The following is a 19,631-nucleotide window of genomic DNA, read 5'->3' on the forward strand; positions in this document are numbered from 1 at the left end:
ACAGCCATCGATGAAGGGACGGGCATCAGTATATTGTACTGCAGTAGAGGCTTTTATATAGAATCCCAGAAAGGTTTGGGTTGGAAAGGACCTTCAAAGGTCATTCATTTTCAACCCCTGGCCCGTGGCCTGGCCCGTGACACCTCTCACTAGACCAGGTTGCCCAAGGCCACGTCCAGCCTGGCCTTGAACACCTCCAGGGATGGGGCCTCAACAACCTCCCTGGGCAGCCTGGTCCAGTGTATCACTGCCCTCATAGTGAAAAGTTTCTTCCTTAAGTCCAGTCTAAATCTACCCTCTTCCAGTTTAAAACTGTTGCCCTGGCCCTGTCACTACAGGCCTTGTAGGAAGTCTCCATCTTCCCTGTAAGCCCCCTTTATATATTGAAAAGCTGCAATAAGTTCTCCCTGGAGACTTCTCTTCTGAACAACCTCATCTCTCTCAGCCTTTCCACATAGGAGAGGTGTTCATCCCTCTAATCATCTTTGTGGCCATCCTCTGGACCCACTCCAACAGGTCCATGTCTTTCCCGTGCTGAGCATCCTAGAGTTGGATGCTGTACTCCAGGTGGGGTCTCACCAGAGCAGAGTAGAGGGGCAGAATCACCCCCCTCTATCTGCTGGCCATGCTGCTTTTGATGCAGCCCAGGATATGGTTTGCCTTCAAGGCTGTAAGCACACAATGCTAGCTCATGTCCAATTTTTCATCCACCGTAGATATTATTTGTATGTAACAACCCCTCTGTGAATTAGGTACACAATCACATTGTACATGTAAAGTAAGACACAGCAGAAGGACAAAGAGGTAGAAAACCATCTTCTCCAAACGTGATAGTGGAACACTGTCTGCTTTGGGCGCAGATCTCTATTGTCACTTAGTTCATGGAGATGTAAATAATGCAATTACCCAGGACTTGGCCTGGTTTCTTTTTCTCCCTGCTAGTGCAGACTCCTCCGTCAGACTGAAACCCAAACACAGGACCCACGTGGCACTCCACGCCTTTCCAGATACCTCCATGACTCACTTGCACCCTCCAGAGCCCTGTGGCTACAGCTGCTTCATGGTATGTCCCCACAGACCAGGTCTACCTTGAGGGACATCAAGTGCAATCTTTGTTATACTCCTAACATGGCGAGAGATCTCAGGACGTATGTTTTCCAGGCAGAGTCCAAGTGTAATTGCATGGAACATTCAGGCAGTTTAAGCCACAATTACTTTTTGTTTTAAATAACACAACGAACAGTGCAAGACAACACAATAAAATATGCGTGTCTCATTCCTTACCACAATTTCCTCACTGTTAAGATTTGTTTGTGGTTTGGCATCTAGGCAGTGTCCTTCTGTTCTCTAAAATGGCTGAGAGATCCTCCTTTGACGACTTTACATCCCTTCAAGAGGGTGATGCCTTAGCCTTGCCACTGACAATATTTCTGTTCCAGGTACTTAATTAATGGCTTATATGGGAAAAAAACATAGGCCACATCTAAACCAAGCAGGAGCTCTCTTTGAATGTAAGTTTATCAAGTTTAATAAATGCCGGTGGTTATCTCCATATAAAAAAGTCCAAGAGAGCAGCTAGCTTTAGCATGGAACTTTAGTTTGATAAATACAGAGTTCATACATTTTACCTGCAAATTATAACCCAAACTTAGACATTTTCTCCAAATTATAGCCCATTTTCTCCTAAATTATCAGTTCTTAATCTTCTAGGTATTCTGTAACTTTAGTGCTCTAGAGGGTACATTTTTCTTTCATCTGTTCATATTTTTCTGTGGTTTATGTTGTCACAGGTGTGATATATCACAATCCTGCACGTCCTCGCAGGCGTCTTGGCAAACCATTGCTGAAAACACAATGTTGTTTGCACAGGCAAATAGCAAATAATGAAAATTAAATGAACAAGAACTGTAATTTAAATGCACTGATTAAAAGAATCGTTAATGATATTAGAAACTCCGTAATTTTTATAGTGTTGTTTATAGTTTAAGCTATACAGCTGGTAGTGTAGATGAACCAAACAGAATCTTTTCCCCGGTTCTGTTTTGCATTTGCAGAATTTCTCTCCTCCATTTTCTTGGTTTTGTAGTACTCCAGACTCAGAATGCTCTTGCAGGAAGAGCTCTGCTTGTAAGAAAGATAACCCTCTAATAGCCCTCATTTTTGCAGGATGTCACTCATTTTAATCCCAAAGCTGCTCACACTCCCCACAAACATAAGGTTTTAATTTTTATTGATGATAATTATTCAAATGAGAAGTAAATATTCATGAAAGAGAGGTTATTAAAGCAAAAAATAACCACCCTCTCAATGTTTCTAGCTCTTATGATTTTATCAAAAGTCTGATGAGAGCTGGTGTTTTTCAGAAAGCCCAAGCTCTTGGATGAGAATAACCACTTTCTTTTGAAGTAAAATAAAGATTCAAGGGAATAAATAAAAAATAAGCTGAAATGTGCCTTGAGTACGCTTGATAGGATCAGAAAGGAAATAAAAGAACCCTAATATGTATTTTTAAGTAATCACTTTTAGTGCCTGATATCAAGCCTTTTGGCAGCTTCTTCAGCTTTCCTGATCCTCTCTGTCTTACTTACCAGTGGTTACTGTGACACTCGTATGTTGGGACCAGGTTACTCTGCTAGCCTCCAGGCAGACATGTATCAAGATACGGCTCCTGCCTTAACTCAGACAAACAAATCAAGAAGAACATGATAGAAAAGAAGTACTATCACCCCTGGTTTAAAAATAGGAAACTGAAGAGAGAAGTAATTGCCTTGCCCAAGAAAACTGAAGTTTCAAACATAACCATGAAGCGAAACTGCAGGTTTCAAGAGTACAAATCTGCCATTTTAATTGCAAAACTAACGAGGTGTCTTGATTCTTCTCTGACCTGCTGCAATAACTGCTTTTGCACCATAACCTTGCTAACATCAGAAGAATACAGTATTGTCATTGAACATCTGAGAAAAAAAATAATCTCTCAACCTTCCACTTCAGTTACCATCCTGTTGTCTTTGTCTCTAGATCCATTATCTTCTTTCCTTTCTTCCTCTATACATTCACTAGATAAACTTATCTGCTTCTGGTGTTTCATCTCCCTTCTCTGCAATTCTGCTTTGTGATCAATCTTTCCCTTGGTATCTTGAGTTCATCTGTCTTTTCACCAGATTACCCTCCACTTCTCTAAGCATTTTTTACATTTCATTAAGAAGGTTCCAGACTTTAAAAAACCCATTTTTTACCTGGACAAATTACACATTCACAATCAGATCCAAGCTCCTGTGGCTCCTTGATGCAATGGCTCAGGTAAACGTATGTAGGAGATTTAACCAGCAGTTTTCACTTGTAGGAGATTTAATCAACAGTTCTAAAACACAGCTTTCAGAAATCAGTGTCTTTGTCAGACATTAAGAAAGAAAACAACCTATTTTTTTATCCATAGGTAAGCCAATGAATGGATCATTTCAAATTTTGCTACTTATTTTTGTCAACATTTGTCTACTGCACTAAAACACCATCATTACATCCATGTCCAACTCTAAAGAAACGTATGATTAAAAAACCAGTGTAAATCCTTAAGATCTGGACAGGCTACATAATTGAAATGTAATGAAAACATGTAGTGCTCGTCCCCTGAAGGATGATTCAATCTGACTCTCCACAGATGTTTCAGGGTTCCATTTAATCAGGGTTTAAATACCTCTGAATGAGGATATAACCTATCATAGATAAAACATCCACTTTAGTACCTTGGTTAATTTATATCAGCATTATTCTAGTTCATGTTCTTGCTAATCTGATGATGGATAAATACGCACTCAAACCCTTATACACACATTTTGGAGGAAGCCTCCTATGTTTGTGGGGGGTACTATTACTTTTAGCATTTATCTGTTGCCCTGTTTGTTTTCTTTCCTTTGCTTTTGCCTTTCCTTGTCAGAGGCTGCTTTTTGTCCATTTATATTCCAGCTGCGCCTTCTCAATTTTCTCAGGTTCATTGCTGGTTTCACTATCCTGTATCAGCTCTTCTACTTCACATGCATGATCTGTCAGCAGGACAGTATGATCTGCAGATCAGAAGCAGTTTAGCAGTTATTCATTTATGTTGAATCCTTTTGTGCCCAGTCAAGTCCGTGAAGGACACATCTTAGGCAAACAACAAAGATCTTTAAAGTGATGGTGTTTCTTTTTTCCTCTTCAGCAGTTTTGGACCTTCATTGTATTGTATTCCTGTGTGTATTAGAGGCTGCATGTAACATTAAAATTGGAGACAGTCTTTATTTTCTTTTTTCTTTTTTTTTTTTTTTTTTTTAAGCTACCGTGTGTTTGTTGGCTAGTGTGACTGGATACTGGAGTTCGGGGTAGAGTAGCTCTCTTCTCTAGAGAGAGTGGTAAAAAGAGAATTTGAGGGAAGAGACAGGAACTGACTGTGATCTTACAAACCAGCTCTGCGAAGGAGTTCTGCGGTGAGGTCTGGCCGAAGGAGGGAAGGGAAAAACTATGCAAAGCAGCAGCCAAGAGGGAGGAGTGCAGGTAGGGGGTGGGATGCTCATGGAAAAAATTGAGGAGAAAGCTGTAAGTTGGGGGGGCAGAGGAGAGACTGCAAGTTTGGAAAAAAACCTGATTTTGAAAATTAATGAACACATATAAGCAAGAGTACAACCCTAACTGAGGTTTTCTGAGTGATTGAGAATCCAAAGTCAACAGTGTTCTGTTGTATAGGTTTTCCAGGAGTATTATATTATGTCTAACTTCATATGTAGGTGCTTTCAACAATTTTAGTTTATAAGGCTGGTTTCTCCAAGGCCCTGTGTTGTTGCAGCATTTACCTTTTAGGCACACTTCTGTCTAGGGAAATCTTCAGCCTCAGGTAATATGGAAGGTTTCATTGGAAAACAGCTGTTTGGGTGTTTCCTAGATAGCTGTGGCTGAAGTGCTCAGAAAATGGGTAGGATGGTTGGCACAGGTGTTTGAGCAGGTCACCAGACCTTAGGTATTGCTTGTGAACACACATTATACAGAACCACTCAGTTCAAACACACTCTTGTGTGGCTATACTCAGCCTGACACCAAGCAGGGGCTTCGGTGAAGTTCCCCAAAACCACCAGGCTGTGGATGAGGCTCTGGAAGATGCTAGGGGTAGTTCAAATCCAACTCAGCCAAGAAGGCTTTTAGGTCTTTAAGGGCATCTGTAAAATTAATTGGTTTGATCTAGGCTGTACTGGAAAAGTTTGGCCCTGTTGTCTCTGCTAGCAATAGTAGATAACTGTGTAGGGATTATCAGTAAGTTATTTTACGTTCACCAGAATTCACGGCTCTTCTTCCCTTCACCCTAAGAATAAGGACAAATCAGTAGAAACTAGAAGATAGCAGTAAAGAAAAAAAGTACAAAATCTCAGAGCCTGTTTTAAGGCCTTGTCATTACAATTGAATATAGAGTTAGTGTAAATTAATTCTGTTTTCCCAGAGGCATCAAACTCCTCCTGTCAAGACAGTCTCTCAAGAGAAACTGGGAAGTCTCTCACTGTCCTCCTTCTGCATTATTATTATTTCCCTTAAAATATCCTGCTATTGATGTAACTAAAAATGCAATATAAGATCAGAGAAAATATTTTGTCAAGTGACTCAGACAAGCACAACTGATGGGTACTAAGGAAACGTGTACTGCATTTTACGTTCCTCTGAGCGTGTTAGAAAAATATAAGAAATAGTTCATTTTACTAAGAAATCCAGGTGGGAAATTCAGACTACTTTCTGCTACTATGAAATTGAAGAGTGACCTAGTACTGTCATCAGATCTGACATATGAGTGGCTTTTCAGACTTGTGAGTTCATTTTTCAACTGGTGGGATATATCAAATCCCTGAAAGCTGTCTGACCATTGCGAAGACATTTATTGCTGTGACCACACCAGGCTCTTCGGCACAAAGACCACCATTTTACATATGTGGTCAATACTCAACAAACTGTGAGCAAAGAACCGGGTGGGGAACATGAAGGACAACCAGCCTGATCCTGTGCTTCCTACTCTATGTAGAGAGAATAAAGAAAGAAAGCTCACTGACCAAAAGCACAAAAATAAAATTGAAACAGAACTTGTTGAGAATATCACAGCGAAATAATTTTCAGTTTTAAACTGTCTGTCTGGGAAAAAAACAAAGTGTATGTGCTGGATTAACAAGGAAATTTCTCATCAACCCCTGACACTGAGCTGCAGTTTGCCTGTTTTACATTCAAATTGTGCAGACCTTTGGGACTTCAACCTCAGTCTCTTCTAAGTGAAGTTTGGTGAGCATTCTTTTCTCTCCATGGAAGCTTCTGCAGTTGGTAAAAACAGTTAAATGTTAATTGGATCAAGGAACTGAAGCTTGGGTTTCTACATCCCGGATAAAGCCATAACTAGCACGATATAGCCTCTCTCTCTTCACATAAATACTTAGTTATAAAAGTGTAACAGCTTTAACAGAAGAAATCGAGAGATCTGTTTCTGCGCTCCATGTTTGAATCAGCTGGAAAGAAATTAAACCCTCTATCACAGGAGCCATTGGAGTGGATGCTGTTCTAGGGTGACCATGTCTTTTCTTTGCCCCTGCTGCTTTCTGGCGTTGGTGATGATTTTACTGATGAGATTATGATCCTATTAAATTATTACTCCAGTGAAAGTAGATCTGTACCTTTAATTTATTAATTGCTGCTTGCTTTACCATTGAATTTCATAGCTTTTTCTTTTTATTCTCCGTTCCTAACTGTTTATTTTTGAAATTAACTCTTTCACCAAGAAAGGTTTTTTTCTTCATGCTTGTTGGTCACTGAATCAATTTAAAATATAATCTCCTGGTCCTAGTGAGAGGTCATATGTGAATGGTATGTTTATTTATTTACTCTTGCAAATGGTAAAGGCGCCAAACAGTCAGTACCAACGCAGAACCCCATAAAACTAGGTAAGATAAGGGCTGAGGGCTCTGATTGGTATTCACCAGGAGGCAGAAATCACAGGCTGAAGTGGATACTCTCCCTGGCCCTTGCCTTGTCCTCCAGAGGCAGCTTGTAGGGACATATGAAAATTATGGAACAGCTTCTGAATCACAATTTTAAGCCAAGCTTACTGAAATGAATGAAAATTAATTTCAATTAATGCCATGCCTATGTATGGTACTTTCTTTAGCCATCTGTTTTATACCTGCCTGCTTCAAGTGAGATTCCGGAAACCTGCCAACAGGGCACAAGAAGTTGTTTTGGGGGTGTGTACTAGTGATTTGGTGTGGTTAGCTGTATGCAGAGAAAAGGAGCCAAAGACATTCAGACCTCTGCTGAATAGGTCAGACCCTACATGGCTTTTCCAGAAGTGTTTTCTCCATGAAGGGTTTTCTCCATCACGGAATTAAAAGTTTTGTATCTTCACTGAAAGGGTTATCAAGCACTGGAACAGGCTGCCAAGGGAAGTGGTTGAGTCACCATCCCTGGAGGTAGTTAAAAGATGTGTAGAGATGGCGCTTAGGGACATGATTTAGTGCTGGAGTTGGCAGTGTTAGGTTTACAGTTGGACTTGGTGATCTTAAAGGTCTTTCCAACCTGAATGATTCTATGATTCTATATCAAGAGTCTTGTTAAGTAGAAGTATCTTTGCTTTACAGAAATACGTACATTTAAAGGCTGGAATAAATAAAATTAACTAGTGCTTTTACCACTGGAGGTAGGGTCCAAGAAGACCACACTGTTTAAGCAACTCGAGGACTAGAAGATGTGGAGAGACCCGTGGTGGAACTTTAAACACTATGAGGAGCCTAATTCCCATCCAGATGTTAGGACGTCTGGCCCTTCTGCTCTAAAAGAAGCAATAACACTATTGTGGACTGAGCAATGAGGCCCCTTGGTGTTTCTGTGTTTGAGTAGGATGGCAGACAATTTGTGTACGCAAAAACTGAGACTTTGGTGGAACGTTGCTAGTTTTTAGGCCCCTTTAAGGAGCTTGCTGTGCTCAGTCATAGTTGTTCTCAGTTCTAGACTGTTCTCAGTCTATTCCTAAAATAAAGATAAAAAATCCATGCAGTAAGAACAAAGAAGTCAAAGCCTGGTTAAAGCACTTCCTGGGACATTTTTCTGATGGAGAGTGCACTCTGCACTCATCAGCCCTCCAATTCTGCGCTGTTCATGGGTTTCACTAACAGCACAATGTCATTTGTCTCAACTTTAGTGGTTGGGCAGATTCTGACACACCAGGAAAATGTATCTGTTTCAATTTGGTATTTAACAAGGTGCACAGATGGTGTTAAAAAGCAGGTAGAAGTGGTTAATCACCTGTGAATTTTAGGCATTTTTCTGCTGTCCATAGAGGACTTTAGAAGTGCATTTACTGCATGGGTTTCTCTACGATGATTTGCATTTTCATGGTTGTTTTCAATCAATCACCCCAGAGAGGTTTGCAAATCTTTTAATTCCGAAGCTGTGAAGACCTGCCTATGTCCACATTCCTAGCGCAACAAATGATTTGGGACCTGAATCATGTGGTAGTCAGTATTCGCATTCAGGCATATCCGTACCTCATCGCACCCTGAATTGTTTCATTTTACTGACACCATCTGTTTCTTGTGCCTAAACCAATTTGTATTCCATTTCAGGAGTTGTCCCCTACGCTCAGCTTTCTGACCTTGTAAATCGATCTCCTGTACAGTCTGTAACAAATACTTTCCTGAAATCTGGATGAATTATGCCAACAATTTCATCTTTATCAATTCAGCAATGCATTGACATGACCCTAATACATTTGTCATACATGATCTTCTTTTAACAGAACCATGCAGCATTCCCTTTACTAAATCACATCTCTAACTGAATTGTAATCTTCTCCCTTATAAATGTTTCCATTATCTCACTCACTGCTACAGTCAGTCTTGCAAGTCTGTATTTTGTTGGGTCTTCCCAGTGTCTCTTTTTGACAGCTACAGAAGCCACTCAACAGTGAAGTGCATTTCAGGTAAATATAATTGATATGCTTTTTAAAAGAAGAAGAAATTAAAACCTAGTAAAATGTACTCCTGGTGTTCAACAGTAGTTTTAGAAATTCACTGAAATGAATGGAGAATAAAGGAGGATTTCTTTATTGCTGGCAGTTAGTGGCATTGATGGATCGTGGCATAGCCATTCTCAGTATGGCCAAATAATTTCACTGTATAGAATTTTATATAGCTACAGCTAAAATTCAATGAACTGATTCAGAAGGTTCAGGATAAACTATAACAATAAGTTAAGCCCTTAAATCGATTTGGTATTTTAAAAAGATAGGGAGCAGCAAGATGTCATCTTCCTTCACAGATGTAACTTTAACTGGAACTGTAAATCCAAAGCAGAGTATTGGGGGATAAGGGTATATAACGTGTGATTTAAGATCCATCCTGGAAATCAGTGAGGATTTGAGTACACCAACTCTAAAACATAATCGGAACGTTATAAGAGTCCATCCAGAAAGTTAGGAGGATATTTTTTTAGAAGAATAAAGATAAATTTCATATCTTAAAGAGGCTATTTTTGAAGAGTGCCAGGCAAGTTGAGAAAAGAAAATGACTGTGAAAGAAGAAGCAGAGCAGCAGAGGCATAGATAACTACTCATCCTACTATCCTCTCAAGATACGAGCTGGGGATGATTTCTATCAATGACTTCCAAATATAACATTACTCAGCTTTCATTATGTTGTCAATCTAATTTGAATGTAAGTTATTCAGAGCACATGGCTGTTTTGCCTTGTGTTTGCCTGTAAAGCGCTGTGCACCCCAGGACAGGGAAAAAAAGCGAGAATTATCGGATTAGAGGGAGATAACGTCCTCATTGAAAGTCCTGTGTGCAAAGTCTTGTTTCCTAATCACCTTTGTGAAACCTGCCCCTGCTATACCACACAGAGCAATTCCCCTTCAAAGTAAGAAGAATTGCAGCTTATTTTATACGAACCCTGGACAGCCTTTCTACTTATGAGGAATGGGAGAAACTCCTGCCAACTTGCTTTACTTTCTGGGAAAAAAATACCTGAACTCGCACGATTTGGCTTTGGTGATGACCTTAAGTTCACAGAGCTCTCAGCACTGAACAAACTCTATAGTTGAGATGAAATCCTGAATTCACACTGAAGTGAAATAGAGTTTTTTCATTGACGTTAGAAAGGCCAAGGTTTCAACCCTTCCTTTTGAGCCAAGAGTTATAAAAGTTTTTGCATGCTGTGGCATGGTTACATCAGAATTGAGTTTTGTAGAGATAGCCCACAAGTAATACAGAAAATATTATCCCTAGGGCTGCAAGATCTAAGATAGTCACAGTGACCTAAAATAGTAGCTTGTTATGTGCCGACAAGCCGATCTTTTTTCTCTTAACTCTAAATAAAAGCATAAAAGCTTAACTGAGGTGACAATTAGAGCCTGAGAATGTGCATCTACCTGCCCTTTATCAGCCTACTGGGTAATTTTCTAGCTTTCAGCTTCCCTTTCCCTTTTTCCCCCTCTTTCCAATAAATCCACCCTGAATTTCCCTATTTTTGCTGTATTGGCTTCTTTTCCTCCTCTTTGTATTTTATTTTTGATCTCTTTTTGCCCTTTCACTCTAGATGGGCCATTTTTCTCTCTGACTTTATTTTGTGCACCTGTCTCTGAGCAGCTTTCCATGCTTTCCAGCCCGGGGCCTGACTGAAGGACTGGTTCACAATTACAAAAGTCTAGATCAGAGAGGGTTTCCTCTCCTGAATCCTCAGATCTGTCACTGGCCCCTCTACGGCTCCCATCTACATTCTCAAACAAGGTCAGAGTGAGGACTGCTGTCTTTGCTGTAACTCTGGCAGTTACTTTTGGGCATGAAGTGCATTTGCGGCTTGATCAGAAGCCGTTGCAGAGCGTCATGAAGAAAGCACTTGCAAGGCACTACAGCACATCCTACCCGAACCTCCAGTAACGTGAGACAAGGATAAAGTAAGTCCACAAGAGTAACTACCTTCAGCAGACTGAGCAGCACACTCGGACCGGAGTGTAAGCAGAGACTGTGTGTGACAGACATGGATCTGGCCGGCATGCTGTTGGATCACCGCCTGTCCCTGGGGCGATACACAAGAGCTGGGTCCAGCAGATCAATCCGTGGCTCTCACTGCGTGTTCACTCCACTCCCTACGAGGGAGGGCTGGGCGCGTGACGCAGGACTTTGAAAAATGCCAGCTAATGATGGAAATCACAAGAATTGACCAAACAAGTTGCGTACCTATCATACAAAGCTAGGGATGTAAAAGGTATAGGCCTGAGCTGAGCCAAGTGCATTGAATATCCAGCTGAGAGTATAATGGGAACACTTTAACATATGAAGACGATACTGTTTCCATCTGAACAGCCAAAAAAAGAAAATAAAAAGAAACCCACCTCCCAGCCCAAGCAGAGGGGTTCTGGCATGGAAGAGCGGGCTGCACACTGTGCAAACGACACAGAAAATCAGCAGTGTGGTATGATCCTACATGCAAGTAAAAAATGGCGTGATTTTGTGACTTTTCAGGGGTCTGACTCATGATTTTTGGGCTTCAGGTGAGCAGCAGTAGTATAGGCAGTTCTGTAAAACATTCTTCGCTCAAGGATCTGTTCCACGTATACCATACTTCTACTGCATTTTACAATAACGAGGCGTATTAGAGAGGTGTATTAGAAAATGATACTGGAAAAAGTGATTTATGGTAAAAGGAGGGAAAAATCTTCATGAATTTGAGCAGTCCACAGGATAGTGTTTGGCCTATGGCTTACCTACATAAGAGGCAAAGACCTGTCCCGTGCAGGCTGCACCAGAGAAGTTTGCCCCCAGCCGCCTTTTTGTCAATAAGGCTGTGTAGCTGCTTCTGTCACCTGGACCACGTGTATCGCACCGACAACAGCTGATGTGGGAGTGAACCCCCCCCCCCCATTACATTGCTTGCTAGATTCATGCCTGCCACCACAGCTACCATTTTTCTTTTTTGTTAAGGGAGGGATTTAAATCAGCTTTGAAATCTTACGCTAGCATAATGTTAGGACGAAAGCAGTTACTAACCAGTGGGGAAAAAACCACTGCCACAAAAAATAAATAGAAATGAGGTATTCTGTTACAGTATTAGAGCATTTCAACCCTCAGGGGTTATTCATGTAAATGAATCTTGTGCTTATTCTGTCAGGGAACACAAATTAATAGCACATGAAGAAATATGAACCAACAGTCTTAAAACCCCAGATGAAATCAAACCACACAAATCAGATCCCATTATAGATTCCAGGACCATGGTCTCGATCAGAGAGCATTTTGCTTCCGTAAATAAAGTTGTTAAAGGTGACCCCATATTAGGGTGAGAGTTTCTAATTTACCTCCCAAAATGTCTGAGGTGTTTGGAGCACAGTTTTTCTTTTGGATTGTGCCTGTCACTGCATAAAACTGAAAGGTCTGCAAATATGATTTCTTTGGAGAGCATCTGAAGGTTTGATTGATCCCAGAGCTCTATTGGTAGAGAGACTTGCCGAAGCGTGCTTTCAGAAAACATAGTCAAGTGTTCAACACTACCACCATGACAGTTGGCATTGTTCCCCACAAAAACTAACAGTTCTGCTTCGCTGTGACCCTAAACAATGTGTAAAGGTGAACTCTGAGAGAGATTACTCCCCATAATTCCATTCCTGAATATGTGTGAAACTCCAAATACTGAAAAAATACCAAAAGTTAGACTAGTAGAGCAGTAAAAAAAAATTTCAAAAATCAAAGCTTCAATGATATAAAAATTGATTACAATAAAGAGAAATCACTCTTGGTATCAACACCATTGGCAATCTAAAAATCTGGAATTTACTTGCTGCCTTGTCATCTGCTCATCAGAGTCAAGATTTTTTTTTTTCTTTTTTGTGTCCTTGTCTCTGAATGTGGAATTTCCACTAGATCACACTTTCAAACTGTTTAGAGGTGAAATGAAAGCAAGGTGATGAAAAGAAGGAAGATTTTTGCTTGATCACTTGAACCTTGGATTTGGATATCTAAATTACCTGAGACTAATCTAAATTACCTAACTTACTTCTAATGAGAGTGAGTTACAATGTTTAGTCTGAATCAGAATGGCTTTCAGTCTATGGAAAGCATGCTTTGCATCTCCCAGGGGATGCATAGTTCCACAGCAGAGGAATTCAAATTCAGCCTGTATCTGCACGAGCCATACTGGTACCCAGGTACCTTAGCTTGCTTATCTGTCTTCAGAGGTCTTTGTTCAGCAAGAGAGCGTTCCTCTAGTCATTCTACAGCTTGTTATGTTGTTTACGACCCTACTCAGGCTGCTGTGGAAAATGCTTTTTTCCTCTTCACAGTGTGAAGGCGCAACATGCTGTTACTGTTTACAGCAAATAGGCTAGCATGACTGTGCACGCTAAGGAGGAACATATATGCACTGGTATATTTGCTGTAGTGTTTTCACAGAAACTTTAATATACATAATTTTTTAATTAGTTGTGGTATCAAAATGGGTCATTTTGTAAAGGAAAAGGAAAAAAAGCTCAAAACGAATTTGTGGAAAATATCGTGAAAGAAGTAACTGGAAAATAGGACCTGCTGTTAATAACTTTTTAAGAAGTGGCCTAATTTTAGTGACCTCCTAGAGGAACATAATACTATCTAGTCTATTTGGAAGTAGCATATTCTTTCCAGAAAAAAAAAAAAAAGCTCCAGATTAGTGCAAGTAGAAAGCCTGGAAATGGCATTCTGGGCAAATTATTTTCAATTATTTTCAACATGTGCTTATACAACTCTGTCTGTGAGCCACTTTACGAAGATGTGGTCCAACTTCTAAGGAACAGCCAGACTTGGAGACCTCAAAATTCATCTTTGAGGCTCAGAGCAGGAGGCTGCTCTCTGAAGTCGTGAAATTACATGTAGATATTTAAGGCCTGTATGGTGTCTTTTGTCCTGCCTTTAGAACTCAGCTTGCCTACTTCCAGCATATGTGTGTATACGTGTATGTGAATTAAAATGTTGCCCCTCTTGGTAATAAAAAAACCCCTTGTCAATTAATGTGTCAAAAGGACTTTGGTACCTATCATAAAATCACAGAATAATTGAGGCTAAAGGGACCTCTGGAGGTCATTTGGTCCAACACCTTGCTCAAAGCAGGGCAGACGTCGAAGTTAGGTCAGGTTAATGAGGCCCTCCCTGTGCAGTCAAGTACTGAGCATCTCCAAGGATGGAGATACCACAACTTCCCGGGGCAAAGTGGTGCAGTGTTTGATCACACTCACTGAGAAGGATTTCTTTTCTTATATCTAACAAGAATGTCCCTTACAGCAACTTCTAACTGTTGCCTCTTGTCCTTTTGCTGTGCAATACTTAAATTTAGAAGAAAAATAATTCTCTGTTCCATCTAACTCTACACAGAACTACCCATATTATGAGGCAGGGAGAATGAAGATATTTTCTGACTATTATAGTTTCTTTTTGCAGGCTGTCCTAAATTGAATTATACAGTCAATTCTCCATTATCAGAAGGTAATAGCCGAATTCAATGTTTTTTATTGATGCATCACATTGGTGTTCAGATACAGGCTTTCCGGTGCCTCAAGGCTGCTTTTACGAGGATTAACAAGTCTTCATTTCTATGGCAGAAGTAGATTTTTCATACTTATGAGAAATATGGGGAACTGGTATTATTCACTCACTCTTCTACTTGGTCCTTAAAACATATGTGGCAGACCTGTAACCACTGAAGCTGCTAGTTAATAGTTACAAATGTATTTATATTAGTTAACATACAGGTAGACTATGTTGAAAGGCGATTACTCTACATCCCTAATCTAGACTGATTTCCTTCATTTTTGTTTAACTGAGTTAAAAAGAAAGTCTGATTTATAATCTTTGATTTAAAAATTAAGAATACTATTCATTGTAATGGGTTTTATACCCATAAGTAAATAATAAATTAGGTGGCTACCTCTGCAATACATCTGCAAGATTACGATTATCAAAGATTAAGGTTAGGAACTGAGGTACCGTGAGACTAATGCCAAAATCCACACTTAATGCTTGCATTGGACCTTGGGCTGGGACACCTATGTTCTGCCTAAGGCTGCAGTCCCCCATGCCCTACCGGACACTGTAATTTTTGCAGGTGAAGTTTGCCGGGCACCTGCATTTATGCTTGTGCACGTGGTCAAAACCACCTTTCCATTTGGAATGAACAACTCCATATCTGTCTTGTCATAAGGTCTGTTCGAAAACTTCCGGATGGCTTTCCTCTGTTTAAGACCCTAGACTTGATCCACTGTGTCTCAGAGAACAACTGATATGTCTACAGTGATCACAGCCTCTTTACTTTAAAAACAGTACTGGAGGAGAAGCTACTAAAGATAAGGATGACCTCTGCTCCACCTAAAAGTCCCCAAATGCTGGTGAGCAGTCACACACATTTCTCATGGGCTGATGCAGGGTGCAGCTCTGCAGCAAGTCATTTTATCTTGGGTAAGTCCACAGATGCATACAGTTCCTCTCTTTCATGGAGGTGCAAGTTACCCTGCATAATCCTACATTCATTGCAGAGTATGAGCAAGCACCCACGAAGGTGCTCTGCAGTGGTAACAGCACTCATCTAGCTCCTTTCACAAAAACTTGCCCACAGGGTTCATCACTGATCCAGCTCCAGGAGAGGCTCGAGTTGAGAAACCCTACTTCCTGATAATAGGGATCTGCATACTGCAGTGAGGCTGGGGTTAAATGCTTAGAGCCTGAGAGAGGGAAACCCCATGGAGTGGCTTCTGGATGGCCACCACAATTTCTAATCTCTTCTGAGATGCCTGCCTCTACCTGAGAGCTGTGCAAGGGGTTGGGGAGAGCCCCCAGGCTGTTTGGCTGGATGTCCAAGAGACACATTGGCATCCCCCTGATGTTCCCGTCAGTCTAGCCATAAGTGACTTGATTGTGGACATATGGACTGGGGGCAGAGCAGAAAATGCAACTTAGGTCTTCAGCATCCTGTCTTAAGACCTAATCTTATAGATAACATGTCCTAACTACCTTATCACCTACAGTTTCGTGTGCCAAAATTAATGAGCTCCAGGTAACCTTCACAGCTCCAGCGCAGAAGAGTTTGTCCTGTACTCGCTAGAGGGAGCCCATGTGGCCCTGGCAGAGCTAAAGAAGAAACATTTAAAGGCAGACACCAGCAGCATTGCTCTTTTCCTAACTTGGTTTAAGTAACTTTTTCTCTCTTCTAGATCTAGGATTCTTATACAAACTGCAGTTGGGGAAGGGAGACTTTTGGAGCACTCTCTGAAGAAGAAAATCTTGCATTTTATAACGACAAATACATCAAATACTAACATGGCAGCTGCCTGGGTGTTCCCTTGAACATTGCCCTGACCAGGTGCACACCACAATGCTAACGTATTCGGACACTCTTCCACACCTTGAGACAGAGGGCCCAAATCCTATTTACAGAGTGGTGCAGTGAGGAGGTGACTTCCTCCCCCGGCTCCTGTGTCACGTTGGCTAGAGGACAAAAGTTGAGCCCACCAGTGGAGATATGGATTCACCATGCAAAGCAATTGGGATACATTTCAACCAGTGGTACCACTGGTACAGTGCACTCTTCAAAGGCTTATGCAAGATGTGACGTGGCCGTGTTTTTCTTCTCTTCTTTGTTCCACTGTGCACTGCTGTTGTAACTTCTTCTGGTGATGAAAGACACAAATCCAGAGCTACTGCAGTGCAGGGAGGTGGGCAAGGGTTGGGGAACCATGGAGTTCAGGAGGCATTCTGTTTACTAGCAGGAGGGGCAGGGTACAGGTGCCCTAACACAGATCACAGCGCAGGTAGCTTGAGCATCGTGGAATGCCAGAGGGCAGGGTGCACCCCTGCCACATGCATCAAACATGCAAGAACATGACAAATTGGAGGTTATTTGAGGGCTTGGGCTTGCCAGCGCTGCGTAAGCCTGCCCTTAGTGCCATTAGCCCTGCATTTCACTCATTTGCTCACCGTCTTGCTATGCTTCCCTTCGCTGTTTGAAGAGGCTTGTTTAGTTTCGCTAACGACTCTGAATGGAGATAAGGCCCGTGTGTGTAATAACAGACTAAAATTAAACTTCAAACAAATTATCTGTTAGGATTTAGGAGAATCTTATCTCGGGAGGAATTAATCCTTGCTGCTTGTTTTGGGGCTTTAGCAGGCCACAAGGGATTTGAAAAAGAACACTTTTTCAGTCTGGCGCATACACAGCAACTGGAGCAATGTGCAATATGCTAAAAAAAAAAAAAAAAAAACCCAACAAAAAAAAACACAACGGAAAAAAATCCAAACTAAAACCAAAAAGGCACCTAAACATCTGAAGTGTAGCCTGAACTGATTGCAAACCAAATGTATGTGCTGTACATCATCAGCTGTCACTGTCAAAGCCCTGCTCTCCTTGTGACTGATGTCCCTGCTCCCTTCGTCATTGCTTATCAGGACAATTCTGTAAGCCATCTCTTAAGCCTTAGTGCTCCACAGTGCATGGTTTGGAAACTAGCCATTGTACCCGCTGATGTGATGTTGCCCTGAGAAGGAGGTGCTGCTCAATCCAGCCTATTAATCAAATTAACAAAGAGGGGGCCAGAAGTGCCTGTGGGGGTTACTTTGCTGAAAAATGCTCATGTGGCTCCGAGTGGTGTTGGGAATGGGACTAGAAGCAGGGCTGGCAGAAACTGGGCAAAGTCAGCCCCATTTGAAATGCTACCACCCCATGATGGTTTGAGGGTTTTAGTCCCAAGAACGATTTCACACTAACACTTTAGTTCTGCTTCATTCACCTGCAAGTAATACCCATGACAGGCAATAAAAAACAAAGACAGGAAGACCTCTGGAAACACCTTCTTACCCTCTGACCACAGAGATACTGAAAATTTCCATCAGCAAGAGATTCCTGGTGGAGGTCTTTCATCTTTTCTCTTCCATCCATCTTTTCTTTCTTTCAGCTTAGCAGCCCACACCAGCAGTAGCCTGAAAGAGCAGTGGGAAGAGGGAACAGAGAGAAAAAAAGCTTTAACAGGCAGAAGGAGATAAATGGGTGCTCTTTGGAAGCATAACTAGACTGATAGTCAGGAAAATCATGTAGGAAAATCTCCAATGTTTACCAAGTTTTGTGGTTTTGTTAGGCTATTTTGCTTGCAATTCTGGGGGCATAGATTATGCAGGGTTCAGAGTAAAAAGCCCTCTCAGGAGCGCACAACAGTATGAGGAGAAACTGCCTGGAATCATTGCTCAAATTTCTATTGTGCTCAACCACACAATGAGGTAAGATGCAAGTCTTAGGTGGAGATATTAGGTGCCTGAACTGAAATATTAGGTACCTGCACTAAATATTAGGTGCCTCAACTGCAAAGGTTTCCACTGAATCCATCATGTATTCCACTACTGTCTTGGAAATGTTTGACTACATTGCCATGCTGTCAGGTGGTTATGGTTCAGGGTACTTAGAGCAACCTAATGAGTAACAGAATGGGCTAAATCTGCATCCCGAAACCCCAGAAAATTGAATGCAGCCTCTGTGAGCATCCAGAACATCTGACTGCATTCCCTGAAGCTGTGTATGAAGAGGCATACCTTGCCTGAGGGAAGTGAATGCAGTCAGAAGCTCAAAACCCAGCAGGAAACATGTATTTGCAGGTCTGTTTCCCATTTCAAGGGCTCCAAGTCACTGCTTGGCCTCCTGTAATGATGCAATTTATTAGGAAGTTAAACAGACAGGCACTCACTAAAGACCAGCTCTGCTGCCCTCCCTAGCCAGCACCATCTCTTACCACAGAGGTACGGATCTGCGTCGTTGCTCCATCCTGTCTCTGACTATGTATTGTACCAAGGAGAGGAGCTGAGAGGGCTCAGCTCAGTGTGTGGTCTTTCTGGTCAGAAATCACCTCTATCTCCAGAGCAGGGCTCTTTCAACTCCTTGAGCTGCTCATGACTCCATGTCCCCATGTTGCTTATCATAAATATCAAGTGTCAGAAGAATTGTGGATAGGCGGACTATGCAAATAAAGATTTTTGAAACGGCCTTTTCTGTTTCATCACAAAGGGAGTCGGAAGCAAAAGGGGGACCCCTTCTTTATCTCCGAAGCTTCTGGCAGGGACACCAAATTTACAGCCACTGAAGCACAGTGGCACACCTCCAGCAGTGCAATGATGCCCAGCTGAATAGACCCATGCGCGCTGTGGAGACCTGAAGATCTCCCAGCCCAGAACCTGCTGCTGTGTTGGTGTGGTACTTTGCCCCAGCCATCCACTCCTGTTGGATGGGCAGACCTCCCTGCCCTCCCATTCCTCCTGCTCCCCAGCAATGCCGCAATCACACAGATCAAACATGGTGCTCTTGGTGTTTCTCTTACCTACCTAGCCATCTGCTGAGAAGTAAACCAAACACAACTTGCACCAGCTGAAGTCGTTCTTTCGTGCTGTTTCTTGAAAGGCATCTACTGACCTGCTGGTAATCACTACCTGCATGGTCTTTCTCAGTATGCGGCCAAGCAGGACGAGGCAGAAATCCCTCGAGACACACAGTCTTTTTTCAGTCCAGCCTTTAACTGGGCAAAGAGGTCAGTACTGAGCAATCTCTAGTCCATGCAAAAGGAGTATGTTATCTTGGCAACACTTCAAATGT

Source organism: Vanellus vanellus (assembly GCF_965231255.1).
Source record: "Vanellus vanellus genome assembly, chromosome: 4".
NCBI classification, from domain to species: Eukaryota; Metazoa; Chordata; class Aves; order Charadriiformes; family Charadriidae; genus Vanellus; species Vanellus vanellus.